Raw genomic sequence first — 15108 nt, 5'->3', positions numbered from 1 at the left:
TGGCGGTGACAGCAGCCGCGGCATCCTCGGCGGCCTTCTTGTCGGCCTCGGCCTTCTCAGCGGCGACACGGTCAGCGTCGGTCGACATGGTGATGACGAAGGTGATGCGGACGTAGATGAACAGAAGCGAGCAGTCGCGTAATCGCTACCCAAAAACCTTTTCGCCCCTCTCCTGTACAGGATCCGGAGAAGCGGGGTTTCAGAGGCCTGCTCTCCCGTCAACCGTGTATGCGGTGAACGGGACGGAGTCGCCGACGGCAGCAGCAGCAGAGGAACGACGTGGGCGTGGAGGCGGAGATGCGTTCTGTTTTGTGGCGGCCAGGGTTGGCAGCTCCCCACATATATATGTGCGGCTTCTCGTGGAGAGAGATCGTGGCCCCACCTGTCAAAGACTCTCCGTTCCTGACCGGCAAAAAGAAGCGCATAGGAGTGAGCTCGGCTCGGCTCAATTCCGCAACCCGCGGCGCATCGTGACGAGGCGAGCGGAGGAGGAGGAGTGTGCGAGGGTCACATCTCTTCTCAAGCTCCAATAGCATGAGGACGAGAATCCCTTATAAACCACTCCAACTCTCCTGCCACTTCCGGAGTGGGACTAAACTTCCCACCACCTTGTCATGCCACCTACATGGGCCCTTAGAGATCAAATCTGAAATTGTCATATGGGCTCTAGGCCCATCTCATATTTCAACAATTTATGCCAATGACCTGGGAGCCATTGAGAAATACCTTTCTGATGCTTGGAAGCTTGTCTGCTTCCTACCATTTCTCCACGAGTTGGCGTTCCGAACGGTTGGTAGCACATGGTCACGGAATTCTGACAATGCAGCTAAATATGAAGGCAAAGCAAGGAAGTTTGCTGATTCTTCATCGGTTGGTCCTGCTCTATCTTACCTGACAGGTAAAGACCTCTATGGTCCTGCTCTGCAATGGATTGGTGTGGAGATGCCTATGAAGGTCCTTCAGAGAAAAGTTGGTCGTGATGCGACACCTGAAGTTTTCGCTCTCCAATGCAAAGCAGCTCCTGCTGGTAAAGCCCTGATCACTACCACTCATGCTGTTGTAAAAGAGCTGAAGACTTTGGACTGCTGGAAATCCATACAGGATATGCATAAATTCAATGATACAATAGTTAGTGCAATGGCAGGGAAGATTCAAGCAAACCCTTGGAAGTATCACGCAATGCCAAAGCCTTATAACCTGAAGCCTTTAAGTGAAGAAGAAAAACTTGAGGTCGCGGCTGCTATGACCTGTGCTGAAGATTTTGCACCGATAACCTTTGCGTTTACTCAGTCTGTGATGGGACATCATCAACTTCCAGGGTACATGGCACTAAAGAAGTATGCTAGCGGTGCTCTCTATGAGTGCTTCAAAAAGTTCTTTGCTTTTATGAGGAAAAAGTTAGCTAAGGATATCGGCGCAAAGGTAGTTGCTGAGGCATCTGGTATTCCCCAAAGATGAACACCTGCTATGAGGAGCCTGCTTCCTGACACTTTGGCATCTACTTGATCTTGACAGAACTTTTGATGAACGGGAGCTCTTCGATGCCTGTTGTTAGCTTATGCTTTGTCAAACAGCTTGTGTCATTGGTTGGTTATTTTGCTGAACTATATTGCCAACTGTGACAGGTTTCAGATGTTTGCCGCCTTGTGGCGTTTAAGATATTCCGGACATGTTGTTCTTATTTTGAGTTGGCGTGGTATTATTATCATGATCTTGCTGTTGTGCTGTTTACTTCAGTTATTCCTTTTTTGGCACTACTTCAATTATTCATTTGTCATATTTGTCTAATGAGGGAGGCTCATATGAAAGAGAGCAAGTGATGTGCCGGATGGTGAACAGTGCTGCTGCGCGACAAGGAAGTAACTGTTGTGCTGTATTGGGATTGATTGGTTTTTCTTGAAGCTGAAAAAGACAGGAGGAAGACTTTTAGTGGGAGCGCTATCTCGGCTCCATGCATAAGGTAATGTACATGTAGTCACGGTAATCTGACCCATGGGAAAACAATGCAGAATTTGTAATTTTTGAAAAAAGAACTAAAAACGCTGAAGTAAAATAAATCTTAATTGCAACTACGTACTCTGAAACACGGCTGCAAATGAAGTGGAAAAAAAGGTGACGCCACTACTCACATGAGTGTTTTTTTTCCTCACAATATGCGAGATATTAAAAAAATTCCTTAGACTTGCCATTTTCTAGACATTTTGTTCCATTTGCCCCTTCCAAATTTGACGCGAATGGGATGTCTCTTTCTAGAGTAACCAGTTTCATAGGTGTTTATGTTGGATATGTTTTCTTGTTTTTTGTTGATATTAAGTTGGCTGTACGAAGAATCGCCATTTCTTATTTTTGTGAATTAAATAATAAATATATTAACATTGCATGGCTGAATCTATAGCCTTTTATGATGACAAGGGTTCCTCTCCTTTGGCATTTTACTTCTTGAGGGATTTACTCCATCCAATCCTTCATGCAAAACCGGGTGCATCTCACTTGGGCAGTCCTTACTGAAATCATCTGTGCAGCCCTATTGGTCAAGTTTTTCCTTGTTTAGTCACTCATGATAAGATCCTGATTAGGGATAGCTTCATTAAGGGTCAGTGCCTAGATGATCTTTCTTGCCTTCTCTATGCTGAAAATGCATGTGTTTTCCTATCAGACTATGTGGCTTTGATTTGGGCTACGATTTGTCAATTTCTGTATGTTTATCTGGGAGATCACTTTGAACCGATTGCAAGTTGGTGGATTGATAGTTTCAAAGGCATAATGAAGTACTCCCTGAAGTGGTGCTACCTAGTGCACCTTCAATTTACTCTTCTTGGCTTGAACCTGGACCCTGAAAGAGCAGATACCCCTTCAATCCTTTGCCCTTGCTAAAATAATCCGCATCGTCCGTCTACCTAACATTGGTGGTTCAGTACAAAGTTAAACGTGTTAACGAATAGTTGCAATGCTTGGCGAGGCGCATTACCATAGGAATGAGTAGTTAATTATAAAATGACTCTGGCTTTGATTGGTCTCAATCAACGGTGGGAGCAGCATTAACAGTGGATGCTTATAAAATGACGAGGGTTCTAAAAGAAGTCGTTCAGGCGCATTATCGTAGGTTGTACTGAACTAGTGGGATGCTTGTGCATCGTTGCAAAGTGCAAACACATGTATCCGTTTGCAAAACAAGAAAACTGCGTGACTCCCATAGCTTTTGTTTCATACTTTCTGTAGAAGGACAAGTTATGGCTGTGCAATCGCGATGTATTGATTGGTGCACCAGGCACGTATATATAAGTACAAAGGTGGGCCACAACCTCAACTATACAAGGAAAAACAGGAGGTGGGCCCTACACACACATATACACGTACACAATATACTCAACACCCCCCTGCAGTCGAAGCGGCGCCAGTGACGCAGAGACTGGAACGAAACTCCTCAAAGATGGAAGTCGGCAGTCCCTTCGTCATCACATCAGCGAACTGCTGAGCAGTTGGCACATGGAGAACCCGCATGCGTCCAAGAGCCACCTGCTCGCGCACAAAGTGAATGTCCAGCTCGATGTGTTTCGTCCGGCGATGATGAACGGGGTTGGCGGAGAGGTACACCGCAGAGACGTTGTCGCAGTAGACAACCGTAGCCTGGGAGACATCGTGATGTAGCTCCTGAAGTAACTGTCGAAGCCAGGTGCACTCGGCAACAGCGTTGGCCACAGCTCGGTACTCAGCCTCCGCGCTAGAGCGCGAAACCGTGGGTTGTCGCTTGGACGACCACGAGACGAGGGAAGGACCGAGGTAGACGCAGTAGCCAGAGGTGGACCGACGAGTGTCGGGGCAGCCGGCCCAGTCTGCATCGGAGTAAGCCACCATCTCCAGAGAAGTGGACGCCGTGAGTGTCAACCCAAGGGACATCGTGCCGCGGATTTAGCGAAGGATCCGCTTCACGAGAGTCCAGTGAGAGTCACGAGGGGCGTGCATGTGGAGACACACCTGCTGGACAGCATACTGAAGATCCGGTCTGGTGAGAGTCAAGTACTGAAGGGCGCCGACAATAGACCGGTAGAACGGAGCATCCGACGCAGGCGAACCCGCAAGAGCAAAAACCTTGGCCTTCGTGTCAACAGGAGTAGCAACCGGATGGCAGTTGAGCATGCCAGCGCGCTCAAGAAGCTCATGGGCATACTTCTGTTGATGAAGAAAGAAACAGTCCGGACACCGAACGACCTCAATGCCAAGGAAATAATGGAGAGCACCCAGGTCCTTGATAGTGAACTCGTCACGCAGCCGGAGAGTAATCTGCTGAAGAACGGCTGCGGAGGAGGCTGTCAGGATGATGTCGTCGACGTAAAGCAGCAAATATGCAGTCGTGTCACCGTGGCGATAGACAAACAGTGAGGCGTCCGAGCGAGTGACGCGGAAGCTCAGTGTCTGAAGAAACCCGGCGATCCGCTGGTACCAGGCGCGGGGTGCCTGCTTGAGCCCGTAAAGAGAGCGCGACAGCAGGCACACATGGCCGGGGAATGAGGCGTCGACGAAACCGGTGGGTTGCTCACAAAACACCTGCTCCTCAAGATGGCCGTGAAGGAAGGCGTTGGAGACATCCATCTGGTGAACGGGCCAGCCGCGAGAAACGGCCAGCTGGAGGACAGTGCGGATCGTGCCCGGTTTGACAACTGGGGCGAACGTCTCCGTGAAATCAACTCCAGCGCGCTGGCGGAAACCGCGGACCACCCAGCGAGCCTTGTAGCGCTCAAGTGAACCGTCTGAGCGGGTCTTATGACGGAAGACCCACTTGCCGGTGATGACGTTGGCGCGAGGAGCCCGGGGAACCAGAGTCCAGGTGCGGTTCCGTTGGAGAGCGTCGAACTCTTCCTGCATCGCCGCAAGCCAGTGAGGATCACGAAGGGCGGCGCGGGCGGACGCAGGAATGGGTGACAGCTCCGCGGCAGAGGCGGCGAGGACGTACTCGTCACGCGAGTAACGGAGGCTCGGGCAGTGAATGCCGGCGCGAGCACGGGTGACAGGACCGGACGGGGCCACTGGGGCCGGCGAGGCGGCCGGCGAGGCGGCCGGCGAGGAGGCCGGCGTGGAGGCCGGCGTCGGTGCCGGCGAGGCGGCCGGCGAGGCGGCCGGCGAGGAGGCCGGTGTCACAGCCGGCGTCGCGGCCGGCGTCGCGGCCGGCGATAGAGCCGGCGAGGCCGGCGAGGCGGCCGGCAAGGCGGCCGGCAGCGAGGCCGTCGAGGCGGCCGGCGAGGCGGCCAACGTCGGGGCGGCGGAGGAGGCGCCCGACCCCGCGGCGCCCGAGTCAGGGGCGGCGGGTGAAGGCGGGCGCTGGCCACAACGGCAGGGCCGGCCGTGGAGGGCGCCGGCAGTAGGGCCCGTGGACTGCCAAAGCCCGGAGGCGGTCCACGAACCAGGCGTGCTCGTCCACCTGACGAGGTCGTCGATGGGCCGCCGGTGGCCGGCGGTGACGAGACGACGAGGGGTGCCTGCTGCTGAAACGGGAAGACCATCTCATCAAAGTAAACGTGTCGGGAGGTGAAAACACGGTGAGAGACTGGATCGTAGCAGCGGTAGCCCTTAGTGTTAGGTGGGTAGCCGAGAAAGATGCAGGCGACGGAGCGGGGTGCGAGCTTATGAGGCGCAGTGGCAGCAATGCTAGGGTAGCACAGGCAGCCGAAAATGCGAAGCCCTTCATAAGAGGGGGGTGCACCGAAGAGAAGGTGGTGAGGTGTAAAGTTCCCGCGAGTACGACATGGACGGATGTTTATGAGGAGGGAAGCGGTGGCTAGAGCGTCAGGCCAAAAGCGCGGAGGCACATTGGCGTGAAAGAGAAGAGTCCGAACGCAGTCATTAAGAGTGCGAAGGATGCGCTCAGCACGACCGTTCTGCTGCGAGGTGTACGGGCAAGTGAGACGAAAAATCGTGCCATGTGTGGCGAGAAGATCGCGGACAGCAGTGTTGTCAAATGCCTTCCCGTTGTCTGTCTGCAACGCAAGAATGGGCCGGCCAAACTGTGTGCGGACATAAGAGTAGAAACCGACAAGAGTGGAGATAACGTCCGACTTGTGGCGCAACGGGAAGGTCCACACATAATGCGAAAAATCATCAAGGATGACAAGGTAATAAAGAAAGCCCGTATTACTTGCAACAGGAGATGTCCAAACATCACTATGAATCAACTCAAACGGGTACGATGCAACAAAGGAAGAAGCCCTAAACGAAAGACGAGCATGTTTGCCAAGACGGCATGCATGACACGAGTGATCCTCGTTCTTATTACACGTGAAAGAAAAACTCCGAAGTATGTGGCGAAGGGTGGCAGGATTAGGATGACCCAAGCGAGCGTGCCAGAGATCCACTCCGGTGGCGAGAGCGACAGGGGCGGCGGAAGTGGTGGAGGCGGCGGAGTGAACCGAGTAGAGCTCGTCGGGGCTGTCACATCGGTGGAGCACCATCCGCGTGCGAGCGTCCTTAACAGAAAAACCACATGCGTCAAATTCAACGGTCACCGGATTTTCACGTGTAAGAGAACGGACGGAAACAAGATTTTTAATAAGATCAGGAGAGACAAGAATATTAGACATGGATATAGGGGTGGAGTTAGACGGAAAATATGTATGTCCAATATGGGTGATAGGAAGAGAAGAACCATCACCGACGGTGATGCGGTTGGAGGTGTGGACAGGGTGGGCAGTATGGAGGTTACCGGGGTACGCCGCCATATGAGCGGTGGCGCCACTGTCCATGTACCAATCGCCGCCGCCGGTGTAGCTGGACGGGGAAGGGGCGGTGTGGAGAGCCGCCAGGAGAGCCGGGTCCCACGGCGCCGGCGGAAGAGACGGCGCAGACGTTAGGGGCAGCAGCGGCGGCCCGCCTGGCGGCGGCTGCTGCCCGTAGGGCGCCGCATAGGGCTGCGGTGCAGCGTAATACGCCTGGTGTGACGGAGGCCGAGTGCCGAGAAGACCCGGAGTAGGGGCCCGTGGAACTGGCATAGAATAGGCGTGGACGACGCCGGTCCACGGGTTCTGAACGGCGTACCACGGGGCCGCCGGCTGAGGAGCCGGCTGCTGCTGGCGTGGCGCTCCTCCCTGAGCACCGCCGCCGCCGCCGCCGCCTCCCTGCTTGCGGCCACCCCGGCGGCCGTCGCGACGGCCTCCCCCATTGCCCGCCGGCTGGGGCGGCGGAAAGGGGGCGGGTGGGGCGGGCGGGAAGCCCGGCGGGAAGGCGGGCGCCGACTGCGGGGGCGGCGTCGGGCGAGACGGTGGCGGGGCCGAACCCCCACGTGTGCCGGCAACGAGGGCGGTGTGGGTGGCGCGCGTCCTGGCCGCCCGCATTCGGCGTTCCTCCAGCTTGAGGTACGCGACCACCTTGCCAAAGGTGGGCTCCGGGATGAGGGTGAGGTTGGAGGCGGCGTTCCCGAAGTCCTCGTTGAGGCCGCCGGAGAGGGTGCTGATGAGGAGCTCGTCGCCGATCTTCTCCCCCAGATCACGGAGCTCATCGGCGATCTTCTTGAGACGCATGCAAAAATCATCGATGGACGAGTCAAGTTGCTGGCACCCGTAAAACTCACCATAGAGGAGGACCTTGCGCTGCAGCCGATTGTCGGTGAAGAGGCCGTTGAGCTTGGTCCAGACCGCATGGGCGTCGTCCTCGTCGTTCACCACGGTGTGGAAGATGTCGCTGGAGATGGTGAGGTAGAACCAGCGAATGATGGTGGCGTCGAGGATCATCCACTCCTCGTCATGGATCATGAGTGTGGAGTCCACGGTGCCGTCCACGTGGCCGTGAAGGAGGTACTCACGGAACACGAGCGAAAAGTACCGCTTCCACGCGGAGTAGGAGGCGGTGGTGTGGTCAAGCTTGACCGGGACGCGCTCATGGATGTTGAGGTCGCGGACGAGGGTGACGTCGGGACCGGCGAACGGGTTGGAGACTGTAGAGGAGGAGGAGCTCATGATGGCGGCGGTGATCGGGTTGGGGCGCGGCGCGGGGTGCAGGGGGGTGCGCGGCGCGGGTTACAGAGAGGGAGAGGGAGCGGTGCGGGTTGGGAGGGGGGGTGGGCGGTGCGGGTGGGGATGGGAGAGAGGTGCGGCGCGGGGAAGGGAGGGAGCGGAAGCGGTGCGGCGGCGGCGGCGGCCTCGGGACAGGAGGCGGCGGCGGCGGCGGGCGGGGCGGGCGGGGGAAGGCGGCGGTGACCAGGGGCGGCGGCGGCCTAGAGGAGGGCGGCGGCGGCGGCGGCGGCGGCTGGTGACGGCGGCGTGAGGCAGCGGCGGCGGCGGCGGCGGCGGCGGCGGCTAGGGTTAGGATCTTGCTGCGATAGATACCATGTAGAAGGACAAGTTATGACTGTGCAATCGCGATGTATTGATTGGTGCACCAGGCACGTATATATAAGTACAGAGGTGGGCTACAACCTCAACTATACAAGAAAAAACAGGAGGTGGGCCCTACACACACATATACACGTACACAATATACTCAACACTTTCAAATGGTTTCTCTTGAAAACGTTTTACACGCAGGTTCTCGTTGTAGAACGCGTGAACTAGTAATCTAGTACATTTGCTTCCCTTTTTGAAGCCACCCGCGTCTAGCTGCAAAAAATTCGCTCTCGCTTAAAGCGGTCCTGTTTTACTAGTAACTAGTTTGAAAAGGTTCCCCCGACAGTTGAATGCCATGGAAAGCAGCCTATTAGAGCTGAAGACGTCTATCTATAAATCAAGGGACGGGCATGTTTCTCAAGCAGTTTGTGTACCAGTTGATCGATGTCCGATCAGGGAAAACAAAAAATTTCAGCAAGGAGAAACTCAAGTAGCAGAGAGCCAAATCAGGTACGTACTTCAGCATACGACATATCAATATTTGCAGTACCTAACACCTGTTTAACTTCTGCTGAACTTTCGCTGATTTCATTCTATGCAAGTAAAGTTATGTAGCTTTACTACGATTATAAATGTGCATTCTATACAAGGGTGATCAGAACTATACATCTGTCCCGGCTGCTTCGCAGAACATACATCCATCTTAGCTAACATTAAGAATATATTGACCATCCAAACTCGAAAATTCGATTCGGAGCCCAGGCTCAGCTGCTCCTGAAATCTCATCCGTATGTTCACGTGTGGATTCGCGCCCTGGCTTGTATTCTCGTCTGTATTCCGGTTGTATCAGATATAAACAATGTGTGGGCCTTGGGGCGCATTCATTGCCAGGGGGGCGTCACCACACAGCCGGAACAGGCTTCGGGCTCACGGCTCAGTAATTTTCCTGCGCCAGCCTGAGCCGTCCGCCTTACACAGATGATTTACACAGCCTCCATCCAGTTTTTTCCGAAAACGCATTTACTCAGACAACAGCAAAATTTGAATCCCACGGCAAACAACCCACACATGCTCCAAGCTCATTACACCAGACGTACCACATGACATAATCAGTGTATGCACAATATAGCCCAATCTACAGCTCTCCGCTGTCTGACCACATAAAAATACAAAGATGTGCATCTTCAGAACATGTCAATATAGTTCGCTCACAAAGTTCTCTCAGCGTCAGAATGGTACACACATCACGCTATGACACTCACACAAAGACCAACACTGTCCCGTTGAAGCCTTCTTCGACTGAATTTTGTCCTCCCTCCTCGTCCAGCTTTTGGTTGAACACACTAAGTCGAGAGCAATCCCGTTGGATCACCTCCCCCTGAAAATCCATGTATGTCTCCTCTCAGTACAGAAAAGGTACACTCTGTCACACAGAGACGATTCCACTTTACCTCCTCAATCACGCCGTCGTCTTGCGCAGTAACTGTGTTGTACTCCAAGCGGTCACCGCTGAGTCCATCATCGAAGAGGCGGATGACTGCAAATGGCGGCAGAGTCACAAATCATGTGTCGCTCTTAATAATACAGAAAACACGCAAGATATTGTACCTGAACCTTGATTCCGCCGACTGAATCGCCTCCTTCACAGCTCTTGGCTGTGTCACTGAAGCCGGATTCAGCAAACACCCGCCCCATCGGTTGGAGAAGCTAGCTTCAATTTTTATTCTTGAATTAGACAACAATGGTGGAAGGCAAGGTAGCAGCTGGCTGTCGTGCACTCTTTATACTGCCCTTGCGTGATGCCACAGCGACACTCGCATTTAATCTTTCCAGCAATTCGAATTTCCAACACATACTACAAATCAAAAATTCATAACTCATTCTTTAGGAACTCCTAGTGGCCTTGTGCAAGTGTTCCATCGGTGTCTTTCCATCCCGCAATTCTTGCATTTTCCTAGCTCGCATACTCAGACCTTCGTATGGGGCCTTTCCCCTGCTGTTTGTCGGTCTGCCGACCCCTCTATGTTTATCTAGAGTTGCAAGACCCTGAAGGGCATTCACACTGAATGAATGCCCACCACTATGGCACTGGTCAGCACCGTCGTCCCCAACGAATGCGACTTCACCACTGCCGTCCATTCTCCCGGTCGCCAGACCTGCCATATGGTCCTCAAAACCCAAACCATCCCTCTTCTCTGCCAAAGGTGCGCCACTCACAAGCAGAGCTTCGAGACAAACAAACATGTGATAGGTATAGAGTCGAGTTCCTGCACGTGAATAACAAGTTAACTGAATTGCCCTTTCGGTACTGAACCAGGTGCTTTGGGAGTATGCCCCTTGTGTCCTTTGTCCACCGCTTGATTGCATGCTTCTTACGAATCTCCTCCAGGTGTAGTATTTCCATCACCTACGCCACAAGAAATTGTCAACATTGCTGGTTCAGAAATTCAACTTGTTAACCCAGAAGAAACAAGGTCTTTGTGAAGTTACCCTCAAGACATGGCTGCATAGCATCCTAGCGTGCTCAAACTGGCAACACTCACAAGTAAACTCTGTGTGGTCTTCGTTTATGGTTACCTAATATTCAACCCTGCTCCATTTTTCTCTTTAGCTGCATTGTTGTGAGTTGTGATGTACTTCCTCAACCTCTCGACGTTAGTTACATTGTACGTCGTCCCTTCAATGAGGAGCCGACCAAACTCCTCAAACATACTCCTATTGTAGATTTTACTTGCATGCCGCTCTATCGCCAAATTCGTTCTCCTCACTGCTCCACCCTGTCATAATATAGTTCAGTCCACGACAGTGAGTGTAACACACAAACCAAAAGGTCACACTACACTTTTATCAGGTTCCTCTGCATACTTGCGAATCGACTGCTCTAGAGTGCTTATCCGAGAAGGGCTAGGGTGCTGTCTGGTGGTGCACTGCCTAGACGCAACCAGTAATTTTTGAAACGTACTCCCTCCGTAAAGAAATATAAGAGATCAAATGCTCTTATATTTCTTTACGAAGGGAGTATATGCTGAGATTCAGAACTATTATCATACCAGTACTAACAGTCTAATGTCTGCGGATAGGCAAGGTAATTGAGTAATGGAAAATCATTAAGTTTGGCCCAAAATGATCGCCTTCACAATCGCTACTGACATTTTGGTATGGACTAACAAAGCAAACTAATGTTTTTGATAAAAAAGTGTTCACTGCATACAAACTTGCGTACATAGATCAAGCAATACAGTCCAACAGCGAGGAAGATGTTGTTTCACACCTTTTTGTCCAGCCAGATGCTTCTGGATTGACTCTGTCAGTCGACTGCGCCGATCTCGTCGGAGATGCATCCCGGCGACGGCGCACTCCTTCACGCGCTGTACCCGCGTCACCGTCCCCAACCTTTTCGGCGCAACCAGACCCAGCATTAGAGTCAGCAGGAACAGCAAGGGATCTGGGTGACCAAGCTTGTCAGCGAACTCCTCTCGCAGTGGGAATCTAAAAAACCGACGGCATTCACCGGCAACAAGCCTCGTTCATCTGGTTACTTCTGCATGCGCTAGCTTGCTGAAGAAATCTCAAAACCATTTTACAGATCTGTGTGGATTAACCTGTCAATGGCGTCAAGCAGGAACTCCATACTATCATCCTCCATTTCGGTCGTCGGCGCCGAGACAGGACGAGCGCCGCCGCAAGCAGCTGCCGCAGCACTAGAGGAGAAGGGCTTCTGCCCGAAGAGGGGTGGCGGCCAGGGTTTCCAGAATGACCAAATCCAAAGGGAGGGACACCGCCTGTCCCCACGACCGGCAGACGGCTCAGATGTGGACAATCGAACGTCCTGGTCCACGGCCCAGTATGCCAACTCGCTTCCTCCGTCCCTTTCCTTCGCCTTGGTCCCACAAAAGAGCCACTGTCTGCAGGGCTTGTTCGTCACAGGCTATCGGTTGGCAGGTCGATTTCCACAGGCCATCTTGAATCTTTCTACTCTCGTTGGTCTCAGCCTTGTTTCTAACAGTTTCAGAGGAGAGCTGCCGTCCAATCTTGGTAACAGTCTACCAAATCTCCAGGAACTATATTTAGGCGGTAACCTCTTTCAAGGGAATATCCCTGTTTCATTGACAAATGCTTCCAAGCTACACCGTGTCGATATATCAGCCAATAATTTGATCAGAGTTGTGCCAGGCTCTATCGGCAAACTAACCATACTATCTGCTCTGAATCTAGAGCTCAATAAACTCGAAGCACATGCCAATAAAGACTGGGAGTTTATGTATGGCCTAGCAAATTGCACTGAGCTACGAAGTTTCTCGATGCATGGAAATAGGTTAGAAAGCCATGTACCAGCTTCATTAGGCAACCTTTCTGTTCACCTCGAAGTACTCCACTTGAGAGGAAATAAATTATCAGGGAGTTTTCCTTGTGGCATAGAAAACTTCCCCAAGCTGATTCTCTTGGAATTGGACAGCAACCAATTTACTGGGGAAGTTCCGAAATGGCTCGGGAGTCTCAGGAATTTGCAGGAAATATGGTTAGGTGACAACATATTTACGGGATTTATTCCAGTGTCACTGTCAAATTTGTCTCGACTAGGGATTCTAAACCTACATTCTAATAAGCTTGGTGGTCACATACCCCCAAGCTTAGCAAACCTCCCAATGCTTCAAGTATTAAGCATTCATAAAAACAGTTTTATTGGCAAAGTACCAATGGAGATCTTCAGAATACCAACAGTATTTGAAATTGACTTATCTTTCAACAACCTTGATGGAGAACTACCTAGCAACATTGACAATGCCAAACAACTTACATATTTGCACGTTTCATCCAATAAACTATCCGGAGATATTCCACACATATTGGGTAACTGTAGAAGTTTGGAACGAGTTGAGCTGGACATGAACAGTTTTAGTGGAAACAACCCCACTTCATTCAGTGACCTGCAGTCCCTAAAAGTACTGAACTTGTCATACAATGGCTTAACTGGATCAATACCAGCATCTTTTGGGGATCTTCAGCTTCTTCAACAAATAGATTTGTCATTTAACCATCTTGAGGGTGAGGCCCCAGCAAAAGGAATCTTCAGGAATGCAACTGCTGTGTGGGTCCATGGAAACCAGGGGCTTTGTGGTGGGGCACCGGAGTTACACCTGCACATGTCCTTCTGTGCCTTTAGATTCAGATAAGAAGAAGCAATCTATTGTGCTGAAGCTAGTGATTCCAGCAGCAGTCTTGTTAACTGTTGCGGCCATTTATGCTCTATTGTTCTGTAGTGGAAGACGGAAGAAAATATGTATCCCTGTCCAGTCATTTGGTCCAAACTTCCCTAGTATTTCTTATCGAGAGTGGTTTTTTGTAGACTGAGCTACATGATACCCTCTATCTCAGCCATACATTGGTAATTCTATATTCATAGAGATATGTGCCCACTCTGACTTGATTCACAGTCTGAAAAGAATTAATATTGCTAATACTACAAGAGATTCCTCACCCTCTCGAACTCCACGCCACTCTCTTCCCTCTCCTGCATGCAGCACCTCTCTCTCGTCCTTTTCTCTCTCTTTCTCAGCACATCTCTCTCTTCCTTTTCTCTCTCTCAGCAACTCTCTCTTTTTTCTATCACATGCAGAACATCTCTCTCCGTTCTCTCTCACAAAGCCTCTCCCTCTCATTTTCTCTCTCACATTGTCACACAACACCTCTCTCACTCTCTCCCTTCTTCTCCGCGGTTCTGTCACATCACCTCTCACTCTTCCTTTTCTCTCTCACACACAGCAGCACCTCACATGTATGCTTGAACTAGCTAGGGTGTGACATTTTTGCACAAATTCTTGAAAGGCAACTCACAAATATATCAGCAGAGCGCGGCGCGGCGCGGCGCGGTGCACTATGTATGTTGTGATGTGGTACTAGACTTGTGAACCTACAAATGTATACCTATGTATGTATGAAGACATGATGTATTGTTGAGTTATATTATGATGCAACTTTAGCTCTACATGTGTGATGTTCCATGTATACACACTTGAATGGGATTTTTTTTGTGTGTTGGCGGTGTACTTAATTATAAGGGCACATCAACTGCTGGGAATACTTCTATCTGCTTTGTAATGTCCGTTTGCCGGCCAAAATCTATGTGCCGGGAATAGTATTAACTGCCGGCAAAGCTTCAAGCATGTAGGTCAGAGGAATTGCCGGCGTTTCTTGTAACTGCCGGGAATGGTCTTTCCCGTCAGGACTCTCAAGGGCAGTTTGTAAATGCCGGCAAAATGCATTCTCGACAGTTTATTTGCCTCCATTGGCTAGTTTTCCCGGCAGATAAGGTGACCCTTAAGTTTTGTCATGGTGTAGTGACTCTAGCCCATTTACGGCCATAATGTGGTCTGTTATTGGCCCATGTTTTGCACACCGATCATACGGCTCGTAGAAGGCCCATTGATGATACGGACCGTAGAAGGCCCATTGTGTCTACGGCCCGTATAAGGCCCATTGTTTCTACACCCCATAGAAGGCACATTGTTTCTACGACCCTTAGAAGGCCCATTGTTTCTACGACCCATAGGAGGCCTATGTTAACTACAGTAAAAATGTAGCCCATGGTTAATGTGGCCTAGTTTTAAAAAATAGTTTATTGCGGCCACTAGCAAACCGCGGAAAAAGAACTGCACTGACTATAAGAAAATAAATAAACAAGACAATAAGGAAATAAATAGGCAAGCAACTTACGCTAGGCTATCACGACTATTACACATATTACATCCATTGGGCATCAATGTTCGCCACCAGTGCAAATATATGGAACACCCTACAC

General features: G+C 51.3%; 1 long non-coding RNA gene and 1 pseudogene across 1 annotated transcript; one reads left to right on the top strand and one right to left on the bottom strand.

Annotated features, from left to right (window-relative positions):
- Positions 1 to 9387: 9387 nt before the first annotated feature.
- On the bottom strand, positions 9388 to 11082 carry LOC123082134 (uncharacterized). Its single transcript, XR_006438951.1, has 4 exons — positions 10800 to 11082; positions 9918 to 10716; positions 9761 to 9846; positions 9388 to 9687 (listed from the first exon to the last, which is right to left on the bottom strand). It is a non-coding gene; the product is annotated as an uncharacterized lncRNA (long non-coding RNA).
- Positions 11083 to 11917: 835 nt separating this feature from the next.
- Positions 11918 to 13661, top strand: LOC123083863 (putative receptor-like protein kinase At3g47110; annotated as a pseudogene).
- Positions 13662 to 15108: the final 1447 nt, after the last annotated feature.

The sequence above is a fragment of the Triticum aestivum genome, chromosome 4A, assembly GCF_018294505.1.
Source record: "Triticum aestivum cultivar Chinese Spring chromosome 4A, IWGSC CS RefSeq v2.1, whole genome shotgun sequence".
In the NCBI taxonomy this organism is placed as follows: Eukaryota; Viridiplantae; Streptophyta; class Magnoliopsida; order Poales; family Poaceae; genus Triticum; species Triticum aestivum.
Note: the sequence above shows the minus strand (reverse complement) of the source record. Positions and strands in the feature narration are given on the sequence as shown.